Genomic DNA, 12,255 nt, shown 5'->3' on the forward strand with positions numbered 1-12,255 from the left:
TGGGGTGTGGGGGGGACTATATAATATGTTCTTTTTAATTTGTGTGTTTAATTGCTTAGAAGTATTTGGGGCTCTACACTTAGTTTTAATTGTGCCTCCCAAAAGTCGTATGTTGGCATAAACAGAACTATTTCTGATATTTACCATTTCTATTTCTCTGAGTGTTTATCCAATTGAAAATCCAAAGCATCAATTGTCTTCTTGCAATATTCACAAAGAACTAGAAGGGAAATTTGTATCCTGTGATTCATAAGAGGCTCCTGGTTCAAGTTCTTCTCCTTTTGTAGGAAAGAGAACTTTTTTGAATTAAGCATGTTTTTATTTTATTTTCCTTTAACGTCTTTAAACTTTAATTAGGAAATCAGCCTGAGAAAGGGTTATGTCAAGTTCTTTCCTTTCCATGCTTTTTTTGGTTATATAAAAGTCTGTCCTTGCACAAGGGAGACCTGGACATTTCTCTGCATTTACCAGCTGAAGGCAGAAAATGTGGGCTCAATTTACAAGGGAGCGATCTTAATATATGGACAGCAGACAGAGCAAATAGCTGATCTCTGTTCTCAGATAAGAGGAAAGAGGAAAAAACATAAGGAAAGGAAGCTTGGAAACACAGGCACAACACTAGGGATTGTACTCTAAACAGCAGCAATGGAAAGAGTGGCAGCAGTGGTTGAGCCAGAAGCAGCAGTGGCTGCCATTTTTGTGCCTCTTTAAGTGGGCCCTCAGGGACCCCTGATATTTGGTGCCCTGTTTGCCCACTGTCCATGTAAGACTGTTGCTTGAAAATAGATGGACGCAGAAAGGGAAAAGAGAATTAACACTTAGGCCACCAAACAACTCTAGTACTGACATTCATGAACTCCCCACCCACCCCTAGAAGTAGGTCTAGGTCCATATTCATTGGCAAAGCAGTGATGTAAGAAAGCCTGAAGTGCCTGACACCCTTCACCAACAGGAAACTCAGTATTTGTAAACAATACATAAATAGTAAATTATATTCCCACAGTCCTCAAAGCCCCAATCACACATAACAGCCCTGACCTGAGCATTTCCTTTGTGTCTTTTCTTATTGTGTCTTGGTTGCTGAATGCCATCCTTATTTCCTTAAAGAGAGATGACCACAAACAAATTCCAAAACTTCTGCCAATCCCAGAGGCAGAGAAAGAGGAACCTGCTGAGCAAGCATCTTCCAGGCGAGTTACCATCTCCGGCATAGTGGGTCCTATTGAGGAGAGTAAGAGAGGGATGGCAGTTACTTCCCACAGCTCCCTGAAACAGACCACAAGGCAGTCCACCGTGCAATCAGAGGAACAACAATGTAATGACAACCTGCATGAACAGAAGCACAGAAGCAAGGAGAGGAAGACATCCAGGTAAGTATGGCTATGGGTATATTGATTTTGGTGCAGAGATGGTCTCCATGCTTGAACTTTGGGGAATGAAAGATGGGACATTCATGTCATCAGAGTTATTCTTAGAGCAGCTTTTTAGAATTATTGGGCTAAGCTGCTTCAGAATGTACAGTAGGCTTTTCAAAAGGTCACAGCCACTTACATCCTTTTAAAAATCTCACCTCTACACTGACAGTTAGGACCTAAATGAAGGTGGCCTGATTTTCATGAGGGTTGACTGCTCACTACCCTCTATGATTGCAGAAGGATCTGCAAGTATACACAGCACTTCACAAAACTGGACCACTTCAAGTGCCTCAGTGTACAGTTAGGTGCCAACTTTGGAAACTTGTGTTTTAAAATGTTGTCCATAATATTTCCCAAACTAGATCAAACCATAGATCCAGCTAGTCCAGTATCTTCCATCCTGGGCTACTAAATCAGAATGCTGGTATATGGAGTTCAGGGTCCTAAGCTAGTGTCCTGCCTCTAGAAGTGCCTATTCACTGATGCTTCAGAGGAAGAAAAGCTACTGCCTATGCCACAGTGTGCCATATTGTACTAAGAGAAAGGAAAAGTACTAAGAGAAAGGAAAAGTCCTTCCTGTCCCATGACTTCCCCTCTACCCCACAGGTAGTTTTATACCTAGGGAAGTTTTCAAAGTTATGCAAACAGGTACCTGAGACCTACTGAAAGTCACTGTGGGCTGGGCATCTAGCTGCTTGCTTTTTGCTCATTATTAATAACCAATAAAATAATAAAATCCTTTACCCTCAGATAAAAGGAAAGTTGCACTGAAAAAGAGAAGGGAAGGGAAGGGAAGGGAAGGGAAGGGAAGGGAAGGGAAGGTATGGATGATATAGCAATCTTAGCTTGTAGAGCTTAGGATACCACCTTGCCTAACTGTACACAGAGAGAGAGATTTAGCACAGAAAGCCATAAGCATGCAGCACACCACCTACAGTACAGTGCAGAGGGCTTTGTTCTTTACACTCCCACCTATATGAGCTTATATGTGTGTGCTACAAATCTCACACTTTATTTGGTCCCCTACGTGAAATGAGTGAAGTTCCTGTCCCATTTTTAATAGAGGTATTTAGATTATAAATACCTATGCCAAAAGGACTTTAACCACCACTGGACACCTCTCTCCACAACACTGCTTTACCTATGCTGTGACAGCTGTGCCTTGTACAGTAGTTGTGTGACAGGGTTTATTGCATAGTTCAGTAATAGGTTAGACAAGGATTTACATGTGACAGCTATGCCTTGTACAGTAGTTGTGTGACAGGGTTTATTGCATAGTTTAGTAATAGGTTAGACAAGGATTTACATGGGGTGGTTTGGATAGGGATGATCCTGCCTGAGACAGAGAGTTGGACTAGAGGACCTCCAAAAGTCCCCTCCTACTTGTCTATGATTCTATGATAAACCAATTGTCACAATAGCATTCTAGTTGGTTGTCCCAGTGGAGAGACCACGGAGTCATGAGATTTTGGAGATTACACTTTCCTCTCACCTGAAGGGATGATCCCATGTCAATAAGGAATGAGGCATATTGGCCAGGCAGTGCAAGAGAAGCTTGCACTGCCACAGTTCATACTGCACCAGTTCTGTAGGTGAATGAAAGATTTCAGTATCTAAGGATATTGGTAAGGAATGTTTCACCAACACTGACGTCAGTGACATATGTAGTTTAATAAGCCAACATAAAACATTTAATAACATTATTTGAAAGGGTATATATTGATTTTTTAAGGCTTATTAGTACATTTAACAAGTACTTATATGCAAGAAAGGGACAGGGTCCCCAGGAAGTTCTGCCAATTGGAAGTATCCCCATTTACTCTAGTGTCATTAGAGGCAAAAAGTACCTCTGTTAATGTGGTATGGTGTTAATGTTGGTGTCTCAGTCATTCCATTTCAAGTGCATTCATTGTGTGTAGGAAAGGACTTTTTATTGCTGGGATTCACAAACACTCCTGGTATCTTAAGATCTAGCCATAGAAATTATGATTCTGTAAACACAACCAAGCTAGACTGATGATGATATACAACATGCCAAGGAAGTCAAATCCCTTTCTATGCAGCTTCTTTCTAACTACACATGTAACATTATATTCTGCTCTGAGAATCACAGCAAATAAACCGAAAGATGCAAATTTCACGGGCTAAATCCTCCAGACTTCAATGGGAGTTGCAAGTGCTGAGCACCTCTTAAGATTTAGGCTCAAAAGCACAGAGCAATTGTGTGGAGTGTTATACCAGGATGGGAAGAAGGGGATGAAATTAAGAAAGAGTGTATTTAAAATGAACACCCATGAGAAATTAAATGCAACCTGCTTTGTTTCAGAAAAGTTTGCGGAGGGGAGTGGCAGAAGCCCTAGGAACTTTAGCTTTTTAAACAAATAGAAGGAAGCACAAAAAGGATCATAGTAAATACTTCAGCAGGGGCAGGGAGATGAGCAAAGAGACCTAACAGGTGTCTGCTCCATGCATATTCTCTGATGTTTTGAAACCAGCAAGAATCCAGCTCATCAAGCTGCAAGGGCTTTAAGTTTTTTATCCTCAAAGCTAGAAGCTCTGATTCAGTCACACAGGACACTGATATTATGGGCCAGATAGTGCTTTTAGAACACAAGCCCGTGTTGAGGTTGCCACACTGCCTCAAGGGAAATACTGAAAAGGATTATACATTCCAAGTATATAAGACACTTGTACACAGTGCACCATCCTAGGTGAAGCCTATGTGTGCTCTGTGCTTGGCCTGTTCAATGATCTGGTATAGAAACCTGTGGGACCTATTTATGTCCTTGGAGGTGCTGAAAAGGTGCAGTCTGCTGCATCCATAGTTTAAACAAGGAGGGAGAAAGAAGAGAGACAAAGACTCATTGTGCCATTCACACAAGGACAAGGGACAAGCAAACTTTTATTGTCATCACTTTCCAAATCATAATCACATGTTAGCAGGATTAACAGTTCAGTTGTGTGCTATATAATGGCAGCCTATAGCATTCACATTCCTTGTACATTTTATCATAACTTCATTTCAAAGGCAGCACTACGTTGCACAGTTAGGGCATATTTCGGCTGCTGTCAAAGTTTCAAATAGCATTGATATAACTATTAATATCTGATCATGTTATTAGAATAATAATAACTTGTAGTTCTTTGGTGAGTATTTCTGGCAGAACTGGTTAAGTTTTTGTTTGATTTTTTTCTTTCCAGGGAAAATAGGTCAGACTCTAAAACTGAAACCAATTTGCATACTTCAGGTAGGAATGAAATGTTTTCACAATTATTTCCATCCCTGCCCCCACAAGCAGTGTTGCAGCTCTGTGACTGAAAATGGGAGGGACTGAAACTAGAGTAGCATGGAGCTCCTCTTAGATAGCATTTCTACAATATTGCCTCTAGGGATTTCTACAAGGAGAGGCTGAAACCCCACTAAGTTCTCTTAGATTATTCCAGTCTATATGGTATCTATCTGGAAATGTAGTGTCTGTGAACTTCCTTTCTGACAGCCTGTATTTCTACACCTTTCCCCAAAATACTTATTGGACACTAAGCTGTCTCATAACCCGTACTCCTATATTAATATTTTTCCTTACATCTTCAACTAAAAAATGTTTGCAGTCTGGGTCTGCCAGATGGTGGCAAGAACCAGAACACATTACTTAAGTCACCTACCCTACATCTGAATATGTTGCATGAGTATCTTGTATACTAGTAAAGCACACACTTGAACCAAAGTTATTACGATCCTCCCCCCATGAACCTCTCTCACTCAGGCCAAGCCCCAGAAGTTAGAATGATCTGTTCTCTAAAGAAGGTTACTTCTGCATACCTTATACTGTTGTTCTGTCCACTGTATGTCATTCCACATCCTCCCTGCCAGCTGGTTTCTTGTAGTGATTCACATGGCTTGATTCCTTTGGGAATATTATTTTGTTTTATTATCCACCGGCATTTAACTTTTAAAAACAGAATAAACTATTTTTGTGTGCACACATCTCTCTCTTTTACCCATTTAGTATGTCACCTTCCATCTGGCTGAGGGTCTACTTGCATTTCTCTGTTTGCCTATGGTTATGCATATGAATCTTTGTGAATGTGTCATCTATGATTCTCTCTTTCACACTCTCCTCTCCTCCTAGAATGGCCATTCAAGTCAAAGTTGGGTAAAGGCCACAAGATGTGAACCAGCACATGCCCAGCTCTCTATGTTGATCCCCCATCCATGCATGACAACATTTATTTTTCATCAGGAACATTATTGCAAATGTTATATTTTTATATCTAACTAATACAAGCAGTAAAAGAGCCATGGATCACCTTTTTAATCATCTACATGTATTTGATTTCCCAAATTTTACAAGATTTTCAAGGCAATCCCAGATATAAATTGTTCAAAAATATTTAAAATACCTATTACCATGGAACTCTGTGCTAAAATATTGTGCCTACACTAAATTAAATTACAATAAAATATACTGCCAACAAACGTATACCAAAGCCACTGGAAACTAAAAGTTCTTATGCATTTCCTCACCACTCACACACACCTATTAAGGCAATCAGAAAAACAGCATCAGTGTTGCAAAAACTTGTGAAAACGTTGCACATAAGCTATATAAAAATATCCTCCTTTATGTCAAAACAATATGCTCCCGCGCTACTGCCTATTTAGGACCAAATTTTTCAAATATCTAATCTCCTCAATCATGCCTCCATTACCTGATACACCAAACCAATTATTTGTATGCCATCTGTAGTAATGTGCTTGCAACAAATGTTCTACAAGCAACAGATAGTAATTGATTTTCTCCCCTCTGGTTCATTCTTTTCTCTATTCCTTCATTTTCTTCCTGTATCTAACTGCTTTTCTTTCTCAGTCATTTACAGTTTTTCAGCTTTGCATCTGATTAACTTCTCTTTCCCTCCTTTCCCTTTCTAAATCTTCTAATCCTTTCATATCCTTTCTCCAGCATTGCCAACCCCACTGTGCCAAAATCATGAGATGAACTCTTAAAAAATCAAGAGACTAGCACATAAATCATGAGATGCTATTTTTGAAGTGTGTGTGTGTGTTGGGGGGAAGGGGTTGGAGCCCAGGGAGGGGGTCCCCACACACCCTGGAGGGATGCGGGGTACTGTGGGTCAGGAGTGAAGGGCAGCAGCAGGCCTGCGGGGGCTGTGGCTTGGGAGTGAGAAGCAGAAAGACAGAGACGCAGACACTGATAGACACACAGACAGCATCCAGCTGGTAAGTGGAGGGAAAGGAGAAGGGTGGGAGGGGAAGAGGAAAAACAGGGTCAGATTGAGGCCCCCACAGTGAGGAAGGGAGTGGGGCAGGAGCAGGGGCTGGGGCAGGTTGTCCAGAGGCGCCTGGTGGGGGGACAGAGGCAGGCTGCCTGCTGTGGGCTGGGGCTCTGCACCCTGCTGCCTTTGTTCTGGGAGCTCAGCTGCGTGATCCCAGTGTGCCTCCTGCTGCCAGGTGGGCAGGAGATGTGCCGTGCAGCCAGCATGCCCCATGTCCCCTGCCTAGCCAGCAGGCAGCAATGGCATCACACTGAGCTCCTGGGGCAAGGCAGCGGGGCACAGAGCCCCAGCCCGCAGCAGGCAGCCTGACTCTGCCCCGCAGGTGGCACGTGCCCACATGCCTCCTTCAGAGTTGTGCGCTGCTGCAGGGCGGGGTGCCCCTCCCCCACGCCTCTGGACAACTTGCCCCAGCCCCGGGCGCCATTCACCCATGTCCCTGCTCCTGCCCCACTCCCTTCCTCACTGTGGGGGCCTTAACCTCTCCTCACTGCCCTCCTTTCCCCTCTCCCCATCCCTTTCCATCTACTTACCAGCTGGGAAAATCTGGAGATCAGAAGGTTTGATCAAGAAATTGCAACTTTGAGTTATTTTGACTTTGAAATCCCAAGTCTTGCAATGGTTTTGCAACAGTTGGCATTATTGTTTCTCTTACTTTTGATATCTTGCAGTCCTGTTTTTCATGCATTTCCTCCTCCCTCCAAATATCCATACTTCCTCTCATTGACCCTTTCCTTCATCTTCCCTTCTCTGCCCCTGCTCCTTCCCAAATGCATGCCATCAATGATTTTTCAACCTGCATTTCCCAAAGCCACTTTCAGAAAAAAGGAAGTTTCTCCTCACTCTGGAGACGCTTAGACTGTGCTGTCCTCATACACTAGTGATCATCACCTTTTAGTGAGGAAGTTCACACCTTGCCAAATAGTATCATGATGTATGCCAGAAGTCTGACACTACCAGGTCAACTAGTATCAGGGTTTTTTTACATCTTTCAGTGGTTCTGTAGAGAACAGACCTCATTTCTGCTCTTAAGTAAACAGTTGAGAAAGGCTAGTGAGACCGGCTGAAACAGCTCTGCTGTAAGAAAGGGCAGGGAGACACTAGTTTGGAAGACAGACCAGCAATTCACTCTGCTATGGCTGTGACTAGTAGCAGTAATAAGAAAAAATTAGCAGCCATTGCCCCTGAATGCATGCTCTCTCTCCCTCTTTCACTCTCTGGATTTTATATGTGTGTATATGTGTTTCTGTCCCTATCTCTCCTTTAGTTCCTTACTTTCCTGGGCTTTATTTCCCTCATGCTCATCCTGTTTCTTTTCAGGAAAGGTCAAGCGCAGCAGTAAAGCAGGGGTTGTCTGTTGCAAGTAATATTTCATATGGCTTGTCAACAAGAAGGAATAAAAGAAAAGAAACCTGACTGAAGATGAGATAACAGTTGGAGAAGGGAAAAGATACACAGATAGAAGAAAAAGATTTCCCTAAAGCTGTTTCTTACTTTTTGCTATGATAAAATTAAATGTTGTATTGAAACACCAGCACCTTGTTTCTCTAATGGCTAATCTAAAAGAGAAATCAGTTTTGATCTTTTGCAGCAGGGATCCATATTCACATTGAAGGGAATGAGACCATTTTTCAGAGAGATGACTGTAGCCTCCAGCCACAGGCTGAGACAGCCATTTTAATTGTAACATTTACAAAATCGTAGCTTTGAAAGACAACTCGTGTAATTTAGTCCAAATCCCTGCACATGTGTACACTATGCCTGAACTGTACCAAATAGAGACCTATCCAGTCTCTACAATCTTCCAGTGAAAGAAATACCACAATTTCCTTTACAGCTTATCCTACTGCTCTAGCAATTATTAAGTTTTCTCTGAGATTTAATCTAAAGTTGTTGTGCTGCAGTTTAAATCCATTGCCTCAGCTCCTGCCATCTAGTCACAATTTCTCTCTACCAATATGACCCTCCTTAATCTTCTTTTCTCCAGACTAATTCTCTCAACCTTTCCTCATACAGCTTAATCCCATCACACCAGGGGTCTGAGATTGGAAACCAGGCCCCACAACTCTGCACTTTGGACAGGTGCCTGTAGTCAAGCAAACTTGTGAGCTGGTCTGAGGTATGTTCGAGTGGGTAGCAGGAGGGGGAAGAGCGGCTCCCTGGCCCAGCTCGTAATACAGCTGCCAAGAAGCCTAGCTCATCCAATACCATGAGATGCAAAAGTAGAGGCTACCTCTCCTATGTGCACAGGCTAGCTCAGTGATTCTCAACCAGGGTGCCACAGCACCTGTAGTCTTGTGAGATCCTTTTAAGGGTGCTGCATGGGTGCTAACACTGTTGAGTGTGCAAACACTTCCAAATGATTCAAAGAATAAACCCAGAGGTTGCGTCAAGATGAGCACGACCACGCAGTATGTGGCGCTGCAGACATTTGCAGAGCCACATAGTGCACAGTCAGTTGTTCTCCATGCTGCAAGGGATATTTAGGGGTCAAAAAAACCCAGGCAAATAAAAGTGGAGCGGCGCACATGGGGGCAGTGTGTGCTGCTCAAAACCAGAGCCTGGCTGCCACACTTTGGCTGCTGGCAAGGCTCCAAGTGGCAAGATTGCTGCTGCTGCAGTCCCAGGAGGCCTCCAGGACCCCAGGTAAGGCTGCTGGGCCAGCCCAGTTCTGGCCCCAGCCTCCTCTACTCCACTCGGGGTAACCTGCCACACATTAGAGGGCGTGTGGCACAGACTTTCCCCAGGGACAACTAGTGGTGGCACACGGCGTGTCACTGCTAGTTGTCCCAGTAGCCAGAGGTTTCAATTAGAAATCCACAATGTCAAAAATTTTCTGTCTTTCTAAGTTATCTAGAGTAGAGGAAATACTCTATTATTTTTCCACAGTCAGAAAATGTGTGAAAGCTAAGAGCTGGCATTTTCTGAAGGGTGCTTTGAATCTAATGGGGGTATCTTGAGTCTAAAAAGCTTGAGAACCACTGGACTAACTACTATGCTACAGGGTGTCAGGGCTGAAGGTCAGGGCCTTTGGTTTAAATTCCAAGAGAGCATGAAGAAAAGAAGGCAGTTTCTGAGGATGTCCTGTAGGCACAGAGGCTAGTCTTAAACCCTGAGCCTTGGCCTTTGCTTGCAATTCTCCAACCTGAGGTGAGGAGCAGAGGGAAGTAGACATGGGAAGCCTCTTCCACATTGTAGAGCTTCTTGGGTAACTTTTTGTCTCTCACTTTTGTATCCCCACCAACTTCTCTACATACTTCTGAAAATGCAGTGTCCCAAACTGGACACAGTTCTATAACTAAGGCCTACCTAGTGCTAACCAGAATGGTACCATCACCTCCAATGCCTTGCACTTAATGCTTCTTTTAATGCAAACCAGAATTGCATTTTTTAAGAGTCCCACTTCTAACTCACACTGAGTTTGCAGTTTACTATAAAAACCATGTTTCTCAGCAGTGCTACTACCTAGTCAGTCATCCCCTCTATGGTTTTCAATCTACATACAACACCTCACACTTGTCTTTGCTAAATGTACTTTTGTTGGTGGATATAGCACATTTTTCCAATTTATCGGATTCCTTTTCATTCTAATCCTATCTTTCAAGTGCTTGTTACCTCTCCCAGTTTTGTATCATTTGCAAACTTGATCAGGAAGCTCTTTAACCTTGCAACCAAGTCAGTGGTTCCCGAACTGTGGGTCACAACCTCAAATGGGGTCACAACATCAGTGGATTGGGTCGCAGGGGTGGGGGCTGTGGGTTGGGAGTGAAGGTCCATGCTGAGGAAATGGGGCCATAAATGGGGTCATGCTGAGGAAAAGATTGGGAAGCAGTGATCTAAGTTGTTAGTTAAAGTATTAAACATCACTGGACCAAGAACAGATCTCTGAAGAACCTCACTTGAGTCACCTTCTCATAGTCACATTGATCCATCTATAGTGACCCTTGGCTAGCATTTACAACCAATTATATATCCATTCTATCTAGCCCACATTTCTCCAGTTTACTAGTAAGAATGCCATGTGGGACTGCATCAAAAGCCTTACTGAAGCCCAGGGTAAGTTATGCTTGTCTAGTTACCCTGTCAAAGAAGGAAACCAAGCTGGTTGAGTGTGATTTGTTATTAACAAAACCATGTTGGCTGCTGTGATTACCACTTCTTCCTTCAGGTGTTTAAACATTTACTTTTCTATAATTCACTCTAGTAACTTCTCAGGTATTGAAGTCAGGCTGACTGGTGTATAATTCTCTGGATTCTACTTCTTTTTAAAGATGGGTATTACATTAACCCTTCTCTGGTCCTTTGGGACCTCACCTATCACCCATGACTTAGCAAATATTATTGACTTTGAGGTTCCTCAGCTAGTTTCTTCAGCACCCTGAGATTAATTTCCTCAGGTTTTACTGATTTAAATTAATTCAAAGCTATCAAAAGCTCTCTGACACATTCTTATTATTGTGATCCATAGACCTTCTTTGTTCATAGTAATTTTGTTCATTGTCTGGCCACACTTTTTTTTTTCTTCTTTGTGAAGAACGAGGCAAAACAGTCACCAAGCAGCTCAGCCTGCTTTGTGTCTTCCATAAATAGCTCACCATCACCACTGAGCAGTGGACAGTATCTCAAAAGTCCAGTGAGAATAATGAGGTAGGAGGTAATAATCAACAGTGTAAAAAATAACAGAAAGATCAGTAAAGAGGAAGAAGTGGAGGATTAGAATAGACACTGAGACGTGAAAGTAATTTCAGCAGATGAGAGGGCTAAAGCCAAATTGGAAGGGATCCAAGATGACATTGGAAGAGAAAGTGCATCTGTTGTAGATTGTTCAATTGTTCAATTTAGAGATAAAGGGGAAGGGGGAATTATGGGGCAGACAGATGGGAATTAATCCCCTCCAACAATGCTGACATTGACAGTGCCTCCATTGTGATAGTGACAACCCAGCACACCCACTTTTGCCATGGTTCATAAAAAAGCCTCAAAAGTAATGATTCACTGTCTGTTATTTTTACCTTAATCATTCTGTGATTTGTAATTCTCCCTCCAGAGGGCAATGGTTTCAAAGAAAATATTTTGTCCTGTTAGTCATACAAATCAATGCACTTTCTGGAGCTTTTCCCCTTTTGCATAGATTTTCGTTAGATTGATTCAGAGACATCAAAGGCTATACTGGCAGCTTGCCAGAGACCAAACAGTCACTTATTTACATACAAATATGTTTATTAAATATAAACATTTATTTGTAATTATATCTACTTAATCAATAAAAGAAGAAATGCTTGTTGACAGAATTCATCAGCAATAAAAAAAAGTTTACTAACTGGTAACTTTAATGGTCCAAATGTTAAGCTAATGAGGAGGGGTTTAAATTAAATTTAATTGGGGATGGAGAAAAAAAAACAACAGGTAAGTAAGGAGTAAGGTGACCTAAATAAAGGCCAGGTAAGGGAAAGCAATATTGGGAGTCTTAATAATAATGTCAGAGGGTAATTAACAGGACAGTTGGCTAGAGGTTTCTATGTCTAGGACAGGGTTGGCAGCGTATTTG

The 12,255-nt window shown here is 42.3% G+C and overlaps 1 long non-coding RNA gene across 1 annotated transcript; it reads left to right on the forward strand.

The window, feature by feature from the left end:
- The first annotated feature begins 869 nt into the window (after positions 1-869).
- On the forward strand, positions 870-8,102 carry LOC109321149. Its single transcript, XR_002103983.1, has 3 exons — positions 870-1,370; positions 4,617-4,663; positions 8,028-8,102. It is a non-coding gene; the product is annotated as an uncharacterized LOC109321149 (long non-coding RNA).
- Positions 8,103-12,255: the final 4,153 nt, after the last annotated feature.

Source organism: Crocodylus porosus, unplaced genomic scaffold (genome assembly GCF_001723895.1).
Source record: "Crocodylus porosus isolate Cpor-Errol unplaced genomic scaffold, CroPor_comp1, whole genome shotgun sequence".
Classification (NCBI taxonomy): Eukaryota; Metazoa; Chordata; order Crocodylia; family Crocodylidae; genus Crocodylus; species Crocodylus porosus.